Source organism: Sorex fumeus, unplaced genomic scaffold, assembly GCF_029834395.1.
Source record: "Sorex fumeus unplaced genomic scaffold, SorFum_2.1 ptg000183l, whole genome shotgun sequence".
NCBI classification, from domain to species: domain Eukaryota; kingdom Metazoa; phylum Chordata; class Mammalia; order Eulipotyphla; family Soricidae; genus Sorex; species Sorex fumeus.
The window spans coordinates 3,529,258-3,547,308 of NW_026606240.1; the positions used below are offsets into that span (position 1 = coordinate 3,529,258).

At 41.1% G+C, this 18,051-nt stretch overlaps 1 pseudogene; it reads right to left on the bottom strand.

The window, feature by feature from the left end:
* Positions 1-558: 558 nt before the first annotated feature.
* Positions 559-655, bottom strand: LOC130017257 (uncharacterized; annotated as a pseudogene).
* Positions 656-18,051: the final 17,396 nt, after the last annotated feature.

Below are 18,051 nucleotides of genomic sequence, written 5' to 3' on the forward strand. Positions count from 1 at the left end.
TCCTTGCTGAACTTTAGTCTGTTTGATCTATTGAGAAGTGACAAAGTAGTGTTGAAATCTCCAACTAGTTTTGTGTTGCTATCAATGTTTTTCTTTAAGTGTATTAGAAGTTGTTTATAAGTATTTTGCTGGTCTGTCATTAGGAGCATATACATTGAGGAGGATGAGTTCTTTCTGATGTACAGATCCCATGATCATTAAGAAATGACCTTCACTGTCTCTTATTACCCTTAGCCTTAAGTCCATGTGGTCTGATACTAGTATGGCCACTCCAGCTTTGTGGAGGTGTTCTTTTCTTGAAGAATTGTTTTCAGACTTTTACTTTGAGCCCATAGTTGCTTTGATTGTTCAGATGTGTTTCTTGCAGGCAGCAGAATGTTGGGTTCAGTTTTCTAATTCATTTTCCCATTCTATGCCTCTGAATTGGCATATTTAGTCCATTGACATTGAGAGGGATTGTTGTGATGGGGATTTGTGCTATCTTTATGTAGAATTTTTGTACTTGTGGGGATTGGGGTTGTCTTAGCTTAAAGTAGCCCTGTTAATTGTTCTTGCAACAAAAATATGGAACGCTTTACAAGATTGCATGTCATCTCTGTGCAAGAACCATGCTAATCTCTGTATCATTTCAATTTTAGTATATGTGTTACCAAACCTAGTATGAGTTAATTTTTCCATATTTTTCTCTTCTGATTAGTTGGAGTGTTGTCCTTACTCACTCCTATGGCAGACAGTGATTCCTAATCAAGGAATGTATTTCAAAGCAGCTTGAATAAATAGATTTCGAACTTTAATGTCCCAGAAAGAAAAATATGGGTTTTACCATATTATTTTTTACCATACCCACGGCATCAGTTTTACAAAATAATTCTTTTGGAAGGTGTTATATGAGTCTTGTTTAATGCCCTTCCCTGAAACCTTCATTAAGACCATTAAACTAGAGCCTTTTGCTGTTCTCACCTCAGTCCCGTGTACATCTCCAGAAAAAGGTGGATGGTGTTGTCTGCACTTTGACCGCCTTGATTGTAAGCAGGATTTTTCTCCTGAAGGAAGAGGTGAGGAGCATATTGATGATTTCATTCCACCTTATTACAAGTTCAACTTGAACGGAAGGTGCGACTCATGAGGCTCCTGTAAAGGACAGATAAAAGGGTTTCAGTGAAGTTTAATGGCCAACACACATTAACAACACAGATGACTCAAAGTAGCCTGTGTGCATCTTTGTGTATAGTGAGTTTCATATCTACTGATAGTGATTCTCAGTCATGACACACGGGCAAAAGTTTCCAAGGATTCCAAGGTTCTTGATTTTCTGAGGCACGATTGTGAATGGGATTGCTTTTTCATGTCACTTTCTTCTCACTCATTATTTGCATATAAAAAAGCCATAGACTTTTGGGTATTGATTTTATAGCCTGCAACTTTACTATAAAAGTCTATTGTTTCTAGGATTTTTTGGTAGAGGTTTTAGTATTCTCTAAATATAGTAGGATATCTTCTGTGAATAGTGAGAGCTTATTTCTACCTTTCATAAATGAAAAACCCTTAATATCTTTTTCTTATCTAATTTCTATTGCAAGTACTTCCAGTACTACATTGAACAGAAGTGCCAAAATGAATTTGTATTTAACACTTTCTGTCTGTAAATTTCTATGCTAAGAACAGTGGAATAAACTGTGATATCTTAGTAATTTACAAGTAAATTATGAAGACAGATAATATAAAAGAATTTCTTTGTATAAATTTCCAAAATGTGTAGCTTTTATTAAATATATTAAGAATAAATCATAGGTCTTGACTATACCATGAAGATTATTTCCCTGTTAGAAGTTACCCTTCCAAAATGCAATAAAATGACACATTTTGAAAATGTTGATTATTCGTTCATTAACTCAATGAATATTTGTTAGTCTGGTGGTGCAGTGCCTCCAGGAAGTCAACCTGTACCCTCAAGTGAGTCTGATGGTGTCTTCATGCTTCCTGATAACCTCAAATTGCCACTGTGCCTCTGGCTGGATCCCAACACCTCAGGACTAAGTTTCCCGAGAAATTAAACTCCCGAAAGATAATGTGGGAGCCATGTTCACAAACCAACCCTGGCTCAGGTATACAAGCTAATGGATTGGTCTTGTTTCAGAGACCCATAAACAAATCTTGAAAGATATCAAAAGCCACAGTTGACCTTGGACCTGCAAAAGGCTGAACACACTAGGGTAAATCAGAGGGAGGCAGGTTAGTTTGGTGCCCACCCAACCAGAACCCAGTGCAGCCACTTGCTCCCACAATCCAAAATCGCCACTATGCCCTCGTCTGGTTTCCACCGTCTCAGGATGGCTCTCACTGAAATATAACACTGAAAATTCGGATATGCGTGTTTTGTGACTGAAATCTCCAGGCTTTCTCTGGGTCACGATGGGCATCCAACCCCCACTGCCCTGTACTTATGGAAGCCTCAGCAGTCATTTCCATACCTCAAAGCTACTCCAGCCTTACCTTCCTGATAAAAATACTAAATTCCTTGAACAAACATGATGACCTCTTAGTACCTGTACGAGACCCATAATGCACAAAATAAAAAGGAGACAGAGAGAAAGAATTAAAGAGCCTGCCATAGAGACAGGCTGGGGGTGGGGGTAGGGTGTTGGGGGATGGTTTTAGGGAACCAGGAACATTGGTGGTGGGAAATGTACACTATTGGAGGGATGGATGTTGGATCGTTGTATGACTGGAAGCAAATTATGGATAGATTTGTAATGGTCTATCTCACAGATATTCAATAAAACATTAAAAATATATATCCTTAATTTGTACCTCAGACTACTGATAGAAATTTAAAACCCAGTGTATCTATTTTTGTGTTCTGTGTAGGAAAAAAATGTTACTCACCTGTGTGCCAATAGCTTGAAGAATGCTAAACCCAAAGATACATCAATGACTGTCTTTTTCATGAATACTGTAATTACAGCTATGTTATGTTTTAGAATCAGTTCATGGACAAGAAGTCAAGAGGAGCAGTGGCAAAGTGCATCAATGTTGAATGGATAAATAATGTTTGAGGAGCTTGCAAGGGAGTCGGAAAGATTTGGCATGAGAAGAGGGAAGAAACAGAAGAGTGAAGTACTAATAAGTATCATGAGAAAATGCAAGGGAGGACATTTCCTGGCAAGTGTCACACTCTGTTGAGCTTTTGGTGAGGATAAGTATTAGAAAGTATCTTTCCCATTTAGTGGTAAAAAGGTAACTTTGATGGGTGAATATAAAATTTACTTTAACAATTAGAATCACTAAGAGATACACAGTTACAAAGTTGCTCATAATTGGTTTTCAGTCATCTAATGTTCTAGAACCTTTCCAGTATATTGGGGGCATTTTTGAAGGAATATCCCTGGTGCGAAGACTAGGGCATCTGAATCTTAACACATTTCACCAAATATATGATCTGTACTCATATGATTTACACTTTCTCCCTCCCTAGCTCTTTACTTTATGTTTTCATGCAATATTTCCTTGTGAACCTCACCTCAAGTGAGGATCCCTATTTAAGACAAGTACACGTTTCAGGGGCATTATATATTTTTTGGTTGCTGTGAGAGTCTCTAAAGCAATGCTCAGGAGGTGTGGGGGCCCCAGAGACAATTCTCAGAAAACGTGGCCATGGTGCTTGGGGTCCTCCGAGGCTATACAGCCTTTGATACTCTGGCAATCAGTGGTGCTGGGAGTCAAATTGAGTGCATGTGAGGCAATTTCTATAATCACTACACTATCTCCTGCAGCCCTGGGTATTGGATTGATGTCAGCATTCCGAAGTCCTCCCTTTTGTCAGAAAGCAGAGACTCAAGCAGGAGAAAGTGGAAGAGACTTTAGGGTTTAGCTAGGTTGACTGAGTAGATAGTGATACCATTAAGATTGGAACAGAAAGTAAAAATAAAACAAGAGCCCCGCTCGTTTTCCCGCTGAACTGGACACCCTCCACAGGGGGACACCTGCGGGGGACACCTGCAGCAGCTCCATGGCACTATCCATCACCTAATCAGTTCCTCCCCTCCAGGTGGGTAGGGGGAACACAAGCCAGTTCCACCGCTCCTCACCCCCAGCCCCGAGCCTTTTCCTGCAGAAATGGACACCCTCCAGCAGGGGACACCTGCAGCAGCTCCATGGGATTTTCCATTGCCCCTCCTCCATTCCAGGATCCTGGGTGGGAGTGACCCTGGGATGGGCCAGGGGCGTGGCCACCATGTAGGGGGCGTGGTCTCCCAGAAGTGGGCGTGGCCTTCTCCTGGGTGGACAGCCGCAGTTATATTTCCCAATCTGGGCACTCTGTACTTTCATCCCTCGCTTTGTCGCCTAATTAGGGCTGGAGCGATAGCACAGCGGGTAGGGCGTTCGCCTTACAAGCAGCCAACATGGCCGACCCGAGTTCGATTCCTCCGCCCCTCTCGGAGAGCCCGGCAAGCTACCGAGAGTATTCGATATGCCAGACACAGTAACAACAAAGTCTCCAATGGAGACGTTACTGGGCCCGATCGAGCAAATCGACGATCAACGGGAGGGCCTTTTACCGACTAAAAATTTCTGACCACCTCTACTAGAATACAACAACATCCCACTTGCCTACTCCATTTCTAACAAAAGATCTGTATGAAATGTGCTGTACAAGCTCAAAACTAAAAAGTACCTCCTCCAAAGCTTCACACAATGTCGGTTTTAAAACAAAGAATAAGGCCTGATTGAGAAGATGGTCGGAATCTAGAAAGGGAGAAGCTTGGCTACCATCAACCAACCTTATCCAAAATCCTTTCCCATGATAAGAGGGAACAGTACCTGTGATTTCAGGGGTCTACCTCTAGGTAACCAAAACAACATGAAGAAACAGCGCAAATCTCCACCACAAGGAGAATATGAAGAAAAGAATCCCGAATCCTCAACCGAGGTTGTCCACAATTGCGCTCTCTTTGATAAAGAATTCCAGGATAAAATGCAGAGGGTGTTCAAGGATCTACTCAAAGAATCAATGGAAGAGATATCCAAAGACTAAAAGAAGAAATGAAAGAAACAATAGAACAGATAGTCAAGAAAATACAAGAAGAAAAGAGAACAGAATTAAAAATAGCTACAAAAAGAAGAGTTAAAAATAAAGTATTCAGTGGATGAAATTAAAAAGTCAGTAAGTACCCTTAGCAATAGGATAAGTGCAGCTGAAGAGAGGATCAGCGAGCTTGAAGATGAGCAACAGAAATACCACAGGGAACAACAAGCAATAGGAAAAGATCTCAAAATGGCTCTAAGGAGAATCAGAGACCTAGGGGATGACGCCAAGAGGAACAACATTAGAATCATTGGAGTACCAGAAGGAAAGAGAGACAACCTCAATGAAAAAGCTAGAGTCAAAGAAATCATTGCTCAAAAGTTCCCAGAGTTAAGGAAAGCAGACATCCAGATACAAGGAGCCAGAAGGGTACCAGCTAAAGGAGACCCCACAAAAAACACTCCAACGCATATCATAGTCAGAACGATGGATGCTCTGGAAAGAGACACAATATTACAAGCAGCAAGGTCAAAGAAGGAAATTACATACAAAGGAGCACCCCTTAGATTCACAGCAGACATATCAGTGGAAACCCTCCAAGCCCGAAGGCAATGGTGGGATATTGTGAAAATCACTTAATCACTTAACTTCCCGTTAGTCGTCGATTTGCTCGAGCGGGCGCCAGTAACGTCTCCATTTGTCCCTGTCTCGTGCTAGTGTAGCCCAATGGCATCTGTTCGCTCTGGGAACATGAAGGGCCTCAAACCGATCGTTCATGATCTTGACGAAGAAGTCTGACCATCTGGTAGGTGGGCGGCCACGCGGTCTTTTGACATCCCGTGGAATCCAATCAGTAACAGCTCTAGTCCAGCGGTCGTCTTTAAATCTCATTACGTGACCAACCCATCTGATTTTCGACACCTTGGCAAATGAGAGAGCGTCCCTGATCCTTGATCGTCGACGGATGTCAGAACTCCGGATTCCTTCTCTCATTTGAGTGAAACGTGATATTCCAAGCATAGCTCTTTCTATTCTTCTTTGGGAGACCTGAATGGCGTTCTCATCTTGTTTGCGTAGGGCCCAGGTCTCTGAGGCATATGTTAATGCAGGAAGAACAGTGGAATCAAAGAGATGTGCCCGGAGCCGGAGGTTCTTCGTCCTCTTAGCTACTTCTTCGACGTTCTTGAAGGCATTCCAAGCCGCTCTCTTCCTCCTGCGCAGCTCGGGTGCCAGGTCATTTGTCATGTTGACCTCTCGACCTAGGTACACATAGCTGTTGCATTCGGAGATGGTCGTTCCATTGAGAGCGAATGGGGCGTCAGGAACAAGGCTGTTTCTCATAAACATTGTCTTTGTAAGATTCAGCTGTAGTCCTACCTTTCCACACTCACGGTCAAAGTCGGCCAGCATTTGTGCCGCTTGGCTGATGTTTGGTGTTATTAAAACAATGCCATCAGCAAAGCGGAGGTGGTGTAGTTCCCGACCATCTATCTTCACTCCCATACCTTCCCATTCCAGTCGTCGCATGATGTTCTCGAGGGTGGCACTGAAGAGTTTCGGTGAAATGGTATCACCCTGCCACACCCCTCTCTTGACATCAACCATCACTTCTTTGTAGAATGGTGAGATCCTGGTAGTGAATCCGCAATACAGCTCACGGAGGATCCCGATGTATTAGGCTTGAATGCCCTGATTGGCTAGGACTTCAATGACCGCTTCCGTCTCAACAGAATCAAAGGCCTTCTTTAAATCAACGAACGTTAAGCAGAGCGGCATCTTGAACTCCCGAGAAACCTCAATGAGCTTGGTAATCGTGTGGATATGGTCGATGGTGCTGAATCCTTTGCGGAATCCTGCTTGCTCGCATGGTTGTCCTTCATCTAGTGTTCTGCTAATCCTATTCAGGATGACTCGAGTGAAAAACTTGTAGATGACAGACAATAGGCAGATCGGGCGATAGTTGCCAATGTCATGGATGTCACCCTTCTTGAACAGTAGTATGGTCCTGCTGGTTTTCCATTGGGACAGAACTTTGCATTCAGACAGGTAGCGAGTGAAGAGCCGAGTCAGTGTATTGATGAGTACTGACGGCAGGTTCTTCAGGTGTTCAGGTCTGACCTTGTCTGGGCCGGGTGCTGTTCGTTTCTTTACCGACGAAATGGCGTGTCGGATTTCGGAAGGGAGAACATTGGGAACGACATACCCATCCTGTGGAATTTGGTATGTCGGCAAGTGGACATGGCTATCGAAGAGATTTGAGTAGAAGTCATGGATAATCTTCTCCATTGCCGTTCTGGAGGATGTGATGGATCCATCAGGACGTCGGAGGGCAGTCATCTTGGTCTTATAGTTGGTGAAGGACAGGCGGGCGTTACGAATACTTTTCCCGGCTTCTGCCGCATCTACCAGTACTTCTGCTCTTCTCTCTTTGAGGTCTTCCTTGATCGCATCTCTGCACTGCTTTGCAAGCTCGGACGTTAGCTTGCGGTTGCCTGAGGCATGCGCCAAACCACGTTGGCGAATAAGCTCAAGAGTTTTCGAAGGTAGGCGACTTTTTGTGGCTATCTCTCTCTTGGCGTTCCTCGCACATTCATGGAGGTGCTGAACCAGTAGATCGTATTCCTCGTCAATGTTGTCAACAATGGCATCTTCCCATGTTGCCGCAATAGTACCAAAGAGTTCCCAGTTGGTGGTCATTCTGGGAGTTCTCTTTTTGAACTTTGCAGCCCTTTCTCTCCGCTCTGTGAAGTAGAATTTTGCACGAAGGAGACGGTGGTCCGATCCCGTTCGAAATTTTGGGACAACAGCGACATCAGTCAGGCAAAACCATCGATTGAATATGATGTGGTCTATTTCGTTGTGGAATCGTCCACCGGTAGACTCCCATGTCCATCGTTTAGATTCTGCCTTCTGGAACTGTGAGTTACCATGAATGGTCTTGGTCGACATGAGGAACTCAGACAGTCTCTCACCCTGTTCGTTCCATTCTAGGCCATGGGTCCCGATGTGAAGTTCTTCAGCTGATCTTCTCGGTCCTACCTTGGCATTAAAATCACCCACAATGATCTTGTAGAAGGTGTGGTCTTCTTTATATAACTTCTCTAGCTCCATGTAGAACTTCTCGATTTCTCTTTCATCATAATGAGATGTTGGTGCGTAGACAACGAAGTAACTACAACTGGTCTCATTCATTGTGAAAAAATTCAATGAAATGAACGCCTCACCAAGAATACTCTATCCAGCTAAACTCTCACTCAAATTTGATGGAATGATACACCACTTTGTAGATAAACAAAAGCTCAGGAACTTCATAAACTCAAAACTAAATCTAAATAAAGGACTAAAGGGGCTCCTGTAAGATAAGAAGGAAAACACGTGTAAACACAATCAACTCCTACAGGAAGATGGCACAAAACCCCATGACAATAATCTCCCTTAATGTCAATGGTCTAAATGCACCTACCAAGAGACACAGAGTGGCAAAATGGATCCAGAAACTGAAACCAACATTCTGCTGTCTACAAGAACTTCATCTGAACAATCAGAGCAAACACAGACTCAAAGTGAAAGGATGGAAAACAATCCTGCAAGCAAACAGCTCCCTCACAAAAGCTGGGGTGGCCATACTAGTATCCAACAACATTAATTTCAGGCTGAGAAACATTAGAAGGGACAGCGAAGGCCACTTTCTCTTCATCAAGGGATACATACAACAGGAAGAAATCATACTCTTAAATATATATGTACCTAATGAAGGAACAGCTAGATACTTAAAACAACTGCTAACAGAATTTAAAGAAGACAGTGCTAGCAACACAATAGTAGATGGAGACTTCAACAACGCCTTATCACCTCTGGATAGATCAACAAGAACAAAACTCAGCAAGAAATCATTGGCTTTGAATGAAGAAATAGAAGATAAAGGACTTATAGACCTATACAGAGCTTTACACCCCCCAAAGAAAGAATACACATTCTTCTCCAGTGCGCATGGAACATTTTCCAAAATAGACTATGTGCTAGGCCACAAAACATACTTCAATAGAATCAGGAAGATAGAAAAAGTATCAACAATCTTTTCAAACCATGATGCACTGAGGATAGATGTGAATCACACACAGACACGGACAACCAAATCGAACACCTGGAAACTAAACAAGTCACTGCTGAACAATGTGTGAGTCAGGAAGGACGTCAAGGAAGAAATCAAAAGATACCTGGAAACAAATGAGAATGAAGACATGAACTACCAGAACTTATGGGATGCAGCTATAGCCCTATTAAGGGGAAAATTTATAGCTCTGCAAGCATATCTAAGGATGGAAGAAAGGATGCACATAAGCAACTTGACTTCACAGCTCAAGATCTTAGAAAAGGATCAACATAAGGAGCCTAAATCGGGCAGAAGGAAAGAGATCATAAAACTTAGAGCATAAATCAACGACATGGAAACCTAAGAAACAATCCAAAAAATCAATGAAACCAAGAGCTGATTCTTCGAGAAAATAAACAAGATAGATAAACCACTAGCAAAACTCACAAAGAAACAGAGAGAGAGAACACTAATAAACCAAATCAGAAATAAAAATGGAGATATCACAACGGAAACCAAAGAAATTCAAAAGATCATCAGAGACCACTTTGAAAGTCTGTATGCCAAGAAAAAAGAGAAGTTAGAAGAAATGCATAAATTCCTGGATTCCTATAATCTCCCAAAGCTGAGTCAAGAAGATATAGAATACCTGAATAGACCTAGTCACATCACGGAAATTGAAACTCTAATTAAAATTCTTCCCAAAAACAAAAGCCCAGGTTCAGATGGATTCACTACCGAATTTTTCCAAACATTTAAAGAGGATCTACTGCCAGTCCTTCTCAAACTTTTCCAGGAAATTGAAAAAACAGAAACTCTCCCTAACAGTTTCTATGAAGCCCATATCTCTCTAATACCACATGGAAACAAAGACGCCACGAGAAAAGAAAACTACAGGCGGATATCACTGATGAACACGGATGAGAAGATTCTGAACAAAATACTAGCAAATAGAATTCAACAACTCATCAAAAAGATCATACACCATGACCAATTGGGATTCATCCCGGGGATGCAAGGATGGTTTAACATTCGGAAATCAATCAACATAATCCATCATATCAACAAAACAAAAGATAAAAATCATATGATCATATCAATAGATGTATAGAAAGCAGTTGACAAGATCCAGCATCCGTTTATGATGAAAACCCTCGCCAAATTGGGGATAGAGGGGACTTTCCCCAATATAGTTAGAGCCAGCTACCACAAGCATACAGCAAGCATCATCCTCAATGGGAAAAAACTGAGAGCGTTACCCCTAAGATCAGGAACGAGATAAGGATTCCCACTCTCTCAACTGCTGTTCAACATAGTACTGGGAATACTAGCAATAGCAAGTAGGCAAGAAAAAGAGATTAAGACCATCCATATAGGAAAGGAAGAAATCAAGCTCTCACTATTCGCAAATCATATGATACTATACTTAGAGAACCCTAAAAACTCTATACCAAGAAACTCCTAGAAATGATAGACTCGAGAGTAAAGTTGCAGATATAAAATAAATACCCAAAAGTCCATGGCTTTACCATACACAAATAGTGAGAGAGAAGAAAATGACAAGATGAAAACAATCCCATTCACAATTGTATGCCAGAAAATCAACTACCTAGGAATCAGTTTAACTAAGGAAGTAAAGGAACTGTACAAAGAAAACTACAAAACGCTGCTTCTTGAAATAAAAGAGGACACGAGGAAATGGAAAAATATATCCTGTTCATGGATCGGGAGAATTAATATTGTCAAAATGGCAATACATCCCAAAGCACTGTACAAATTCAGTGCGATCCCTATTAGGATACCCATAACATTCTTCAAAGAATTGGAGCAAACATTCCTGAAATTTATATGGAACAATAAGCCCCCACGAAGAGCTAAAGCAATTCTTGGGAAAAAGAAAATGGGAGGAATTAACTTCCCGAACCTCAAATTCTACTACAAGTAGTAATGATTAAAACAGCATGGAAATGGAACAAAGGCAGAGCTGCAGACCTATGGAACAGGGTTGAATATACTGACATCTCCCCTCAAACATATGATCATCTAATCTTTGAAAAAGGGGCAAGAAATGCGAAGTGGAGTAAGGAAAGTCTTTTTAACAAATGGTGCTGGCAAAACTGGACGACTACATGCAAACTGCTGGGCTTCGATCTCTGCCTAACACAATGTACAAAGTAAGATCCAAATGGATCAAAGACCTAAACATCAGACCAGAACTCATAAGATACATTGAAGACAAGGTTGGCAAAACCCTCCATGACATTGAAGCTAATGGTATCTTCAAGGATGTCACGTCACTGGCCAAGCAAGTGAAAACAGAGATAGACAAATGGGAATATCTTAAACTAAGAAGCTTCCGGCCCACATCCACAAGAACAAAAGCAACAGGTGCTGGCGCGGATGTGGCGAGAAAGGGACCCTCCTTCACTGCTGATGGGAATGCAGGCTGGTCCAACCATTTTGGAAAACAGTATGGACGATTCTCAAAAAATTAGAATTTGATCTCCCATTTGACCCAGCTATAGCACTCCTGGGAATATATCCCAGAGAGGCAAAAAGGTATAGCCGAAGTGACATCTGCAATTGTTTGTTCATTGCAGCACTCTTTACAATAGCCAGAATCTGGAAAACACCTGAGTGCCTGAGAACAGATGACTGGTTAAAGAAACTTTGGTACATTTACACAATTGAGTACTATGTAGCTGTTAGAAAAGATGAAGTTATGAAATTTACATACAAGTGGTACTACATGGAAAGTATCATGTTAAGCGAAATGAGTCAGAAAGAGCGGGATAGACACAGAAAGATTGCATTCATCTGGGGAACATAAAGCAACAAAACGGGAGACTAACACCCAGGAATGGCTCAGATTAGTACCAGGAATTTTGCTCCATGACTTGAAGGCCAGCCACATGTGCTAGGTGAGAAGGAAGCTCAGATAGAGAAGAGAGCACCAAATAAAGGGTGTTGTGAAGACCCTCCCAGGGTGGGAGAGACATGCTAAAAGTAGTCTATAGACCAAACATGATTGCCACTCAATGCCTCTCTGGCAAAACACAGTACCCAAAAGAAGAGAGAGAGAACAAGGGGGAATGCCCTGCCACAGCGGCAGGGTGGGACGGGGGGTGGAATGAGGGGTGGGAGGGATGCTAGGACCCGTGGTGGGGGAGGATGGGCACTGGTGGAGGGATGGGTACTTGATAATTGTATAACTGAAACCCAAGCACAAAAATTTATAAGTCTAAAAAAATTGTACTAAAATATATATTAATATAACCTATATAGTACTGAAAAAAAAATAAAATTAAAAAAAATGGAGAGAGGAAATGAACATATACTTCCTTAGAGAAGATATGTAGACCAATGAGCATATGAAAATGTATTCATCATTAAAAAAAGAAGCTTCTGCACCTCAAAAGAAACAATGACTAAAAATACAGAGAGAGTCTACAGAATGGGAAAGAATATTCTCCAAATACACATCTGACAAGGGGTTGATATCAAGTATATACAAAGTACTGATTGAACTCCACAAGAAGAAAACATCCAACCCCATCAAAAAGTGGGGCAACGAAATGAACAGAGACTTTCTCAAAGAAGAAATCCGAATGGCTAAAAGGCACATGAGAAAATGCTCTACATCATTAATCATCAGGGAGATGCGGATCAAAACAATGAGATATCATTTCACACTACAGACACTGGCCCACATTCAAAAAAACAAAGGCAACCTGTGTTGGCAATATGTGGCAACAAAGTTACCCTCCTTCACTGATGTTGGTAATGCCGACTGGCTCAACCCTTTCAGAAAACAGTATGGATGATTCTCAAAAAATTAGAAATTGAGCTCCCATTTGACCCAGCAATACCACTCCTGGGAATGTACCTCGGAGAAGCAAAAAAGTATAGTCGAAGTGACACCTGCACTTATTTGTTCTTTGGAGTACTATTTACAATAGCTAGAATATGGAAAAAACCCGATTGCCTGAGAACAGATGACTGGTCACGGAAACTTTGGTACATCTACACAATGGAGTACTATGTAGCAGTTAGAAAAAAATGAAGTCATGAAATTTACTTACAAGTGGTACTGCATGGAAAATATTATGCTAAGCTAAATGAGTCAGAAAGAGAGGGACAGACATAGAAAGACTGCATTCAACTGGGTAACATAAAGTAGCAAACTAAGAGAACAACACCAAGAACAGCTGTGATAAATACCAGGTTGTTCACTCCATGGCTTAGAGGCCACCCTCACACTCTAGGGGTAAAGGCAGCTCAGATAGACAAGGGAGCACCAAATAAAGGGTGCTGAGAAGATCCACCCAGGATGGGAGATGTTTGCTGACAGCAGTCTACAGACAGAACATGATTGCCACCCAAAGTCTCTCCTGCAGATCACAGCACCGAAAAGGAGAGATAGAAGAAAAGGGAGTGCCCTGTCACAAAGGCAGGGCAGGATGGGGGTTGGGGGGGTGTGAGGGATACTGGGAGTGGTAGGGGTGGAGAATGGGCACTGGTGTTGTGGTGGGTACCTGATCATTGTATAACTGAAACCCAAGCACACAACTTGTAAGTCCACAACTGTAACTCATGGTGTTTAACTAATAAAACAAAACAAAACAAAAAACAAAACAAAACAAAATAAAACAAGAGAAAGATCTAACAATAGCAAAGAGGACTATAGTACTCAAAATGTTTAGAAACAGGAACATTGGCAAGTATTTTTAAATAAGCATCCAGGAAAGAATATAGCATTGTGAGTGAACAAATCTACTGTATGGATTCATCTCATCCTCAAAATGGAAAATGACAATGTGTTACAGTTACAAATTTCCAAATAAGATATATACCATCTACTTTTTTGCTGTGTTTCTATGCTTTACCAAGTATTATTCTAATTTTTAAACTTACTTTAATGATTAAAACAGTATTTGCCTGCATTAAACTTTTTAATTAAATGTTTTATTAAAAATGTTTTTAAAAAATGATTTAAAAAGTTTTATTAAAATGTCATTTTAAAAAACAAACATATAGTCCAAACAGCTAGTGCAGTATGTAGAGGGTGTTTACCTTGTATGCAGCTAACCTGAGTTTTGTCCCCAGAACCTTGAGCCTGCCAGGAGTGATCTCTGGATACAGAGTGAGAAGTGAGCCCGGAGCACATCTAGGTGCACTCCCCTCCCCACAAAAAAGGAAGAAAAGAAAAGAAAACATATAACTGATTCTTGAGTAACATAGAGATAAAGGTTGCTAACTCCCATATAACTTTTGAAAACCGCCAAATTTAATAGATACTCTGCTATTGACCAAGAAGATGTTTTTCTAATAGTATTTCATTACATTGTCTGCAAGTAGTGCTATGTGTGGTCTGTAAATCTGTAAATTTGATACATTTAAAAAATTTATAATGGATTTTATAATAGACTTTATAATACATTTGTAGGGCTGGAGCGATAGCACAGCGAGTAGGGCGTTTGCCTTGCACGCAGCCAACATGGCCGACCCGAGTTCGATTCCTCCACCCCTCTCGGAGAGCCCGGCAAGCTACCAAGAGTATTCGATATGCCAGACACAGTAACAACAAAGTCTCCAATGGAGATGTTACTGGGCCCGCTCGAGCAAATCGATGATCAACGGGAGGGCCATAATACATTTGTATTTTATGGTTAATAAGTGATAAATTATATTTCTACTTTGTGGGTTATTTGGGCCATAGTATGTGGTGCTTGGGACTTCTGACTCTGTGCTCAAGGGTCATTCCTGGTGGTGCCAGCCATTAATTTGGGTTGACTGTGTGCATGGTAAGTGCTTTAACCCCTATAATAAGTCTGGGGTCCAATCAAATAAATTATCTGCATATATTTAATACATGCATGGCATAATTTTTCTTAGATTTTTTGATATTTCTAGGATATTTTTATCATCTTTAATTATTCCATATCTATACCAATGTCCAAAATTGTTTCAAAATATAATTATTGAAAAAAATCATATAGAAGTTCAAATTTGTATTGTTCGTGGGATAACTATATTAAGAAGAAATAGAACCACAAGAAACATACAAGTAAAATGAAAGTACATTCCTTTGGAGTCTTTCAATTATGTATTTATATTAGTATATATACAAGTATAATTTTTAAAAAATAAATTTCAGCGACTATAAAATTTTTGAGTTTTTTACAATTGAAATGATTCACTGCTAAGTCTATATTTATGTGAACATTTATATCTATTTGTCTAATTTTCTGATTGTTTACTTAAGATCAGTAGTTAAAAGCTAAGTTACTGATGACTGGGTATGTGGCTCAGGGCTAAAGCACTTGGCTTCATGTATGAAACTTTGGGTTGGCCTCCTGCAAGGCAAATGCCCTACCCACTGTGCTGTAAATGTTATATGAAATATACTAATAATAAGACCTAATGATGTTGGTGAACAGTGCAATATAAATGATCATTTAGAAATTTTCTTGATTTATTAATGAAATATGTAAGCTCTTGAGTATAATGGGAGTAGTTTTCTAACACAAGAGTCTGAGGAAGGTGAAACTGTTATAACTGTCGTGTAGGATTCCAACTCCCAACCCTGCTTCAATCTACCTCTCTCTCTATCCAAGCCGGTCTTCTTCTTGGGAATCTGACCTCCTGATTGGCTAGACTCTACCTTTCAACTGCCTACTTTATGAAATCATTCTCCCACCAAACCAACCATCAACTGGTAGAATCTTGGGGTTCCCATGCAGTTGTTTGTAAACAAATTTGAAACGTCATGGCAAGTGACCAGTGACCAATAGCTGGAATGGTAGGTACTACTTTAGGTACCAGATGGTTACCTTAGACAAACACTGAAATACCATACACATTATATTTATTCTAATATATTTTTAACAAATTGAAGAGATGCATCGTAGTTAATTGGTTTTTAATAAAAGTTCTGAAGTTTGAGATGCTGTGGTTGTTTTTGGCAGAGGCTGGGGGTTGAAGGATGGCATGGGAAAGAATGGGAAGTTATAGAGACGACAAAGGGGGAATAGACAAGACTCTAAGAAAGATAAACTTGGTCCAGGATTATAAAGCTCATAAGAGGAGAAATTGCATGGGCCTGATGAAGAATAGGGTAGAGTCAGAGGAACAGTATAGCTGACAGGGCATTTGCTCTGCAAGCAAGAAGGACCCAGTTCAATTCTTGCAATCCTTTATGGTCCCCAGAGAACCACCAGATGTGAAACTTGAGCACAGAGCCAGGAGTAAGACCAGAGCACAGTCAAGTATGCCCCATCCCTGGTGTCCTCCAAAAAAAATGGGAGAAATGGCAAGGTCTGTGGGTTTGGATTAAAAGAATTAATATGGAATAGGCTAGAGAAGGCAGATGAGTCTAAGGTAACCGGAAATAAAGGAAAAATTCTTTCATGGAGGCTGTGTTTATGCCTCGTGGTCACCTTTGGAAAATAACGAAATTTGAGACACATCTCTAAAAGGTTTGGGTGGTCTATCCATAAATGATGGCTGGGGGATGCGAACACATACACTGGGGAATGAACCTTCCAGATGAGTGGTCAACGCCCTCAGGGTCATTCAAGGATGACTCTTAACAGGGACCAAGCCAAGGGAACAGTTGCAGCAAGAAGCCCGAAGATCAGCTCCTGGGAGATGCAAAGATAAGTCACCATGTCCTCGGGTCTTCGTTCAGCACCCCTAGATGCACCATTTCACTTATTCCCAACAATATTAAGAGTTGCTATCACGGTGACACTTTACTAGCTAGTTCAACAATGAGGTCTGTTGCCTCTGTAAGTCTTTGGATTTATGAACTCCCCACGGTGGCCAAGCCTGCTTTCAGGCAACGGCATCTGGATATTTCTGGCGGGGGGGAGCTCAAATTATATTATCTTGAGGGGCTGCTCTGTGGTCGTCCATGGTCTCTGGTGCCTGTAGCCTTATCTAAACATCGCTGTTAACTGCAGCTCACACAAGAACAAACGTTGTCAATAGCATTGGGCCTGCGTTGCCCGGGGAGGTACCGGACTAAGACATGCGCACTAGGTCACCACTCCCAAAGCGGTTGGTAGCGCTTGACCTTGAGCCTGGAAGGTGGTGGTGGAAAGAGATGGTCCTAGGAGAGTTAATGGGGTGATGGATGGATGGCTAGGTAACCGGGAAGGGTAGGGAACTGGACAGCTGTTGATCAGCATGGGATAGTTGGTAGATGTATTTTAAATACATTAACATGTTTTTCGTAAATGATAAGCAAAACAAAAATACGAAAATAAGATAGGTTCCAAAGAACAGGTTACATATAAGACCGAGAGAGCTGAAAGGGCTGGCATTCCTTCTGGAGCTTTCAATCATACCATTTACTAAACATGGTTTTTTCGCATCACTTAGCTGTGGAGAGGAATAGTGAGAAAGAGAATTCCACCACAAAAGCAAACTGGATGACCACCTTTCATAAAAGCCAGGTGAAGGGTGCTCACATGGATCCCAAGTACAAGTGGGTTAACAGGAACATATATTTAACTAAGTCTGCTTCATGTCAGTAACTACTTTGGTGGAAATGGAGGAAAACGAATGCAGTTTCTTACAGACCTGAGACTAAACTGCTAACAAATTTTCCAGGAAAGTGTATTTGACTGGCTGGGAACAGAAAATCTTGAAAAGTGTTTTGCTACCTTTCATGTATGGCTAGAGGAAAATGATCCCAGTAAACTCTCAAAATTAACAAGCTTCAACTCCCTTGAAGGAAAGTTGTATTCACTGAGGAAAAAATGCTGGGAGAAAAGTCTGAAATGATGGGGCAAGAGACAATAAGTACAAAAGGAAGGACTTGAAATTTGGGTTCCTCTGAAAACAAAGATTGAAACAACAAGATCTGGGGAGCACAGGATTTACTGAGAATGGGATCTGAGGAGAAAAAGTGTGATATCAGGGATGT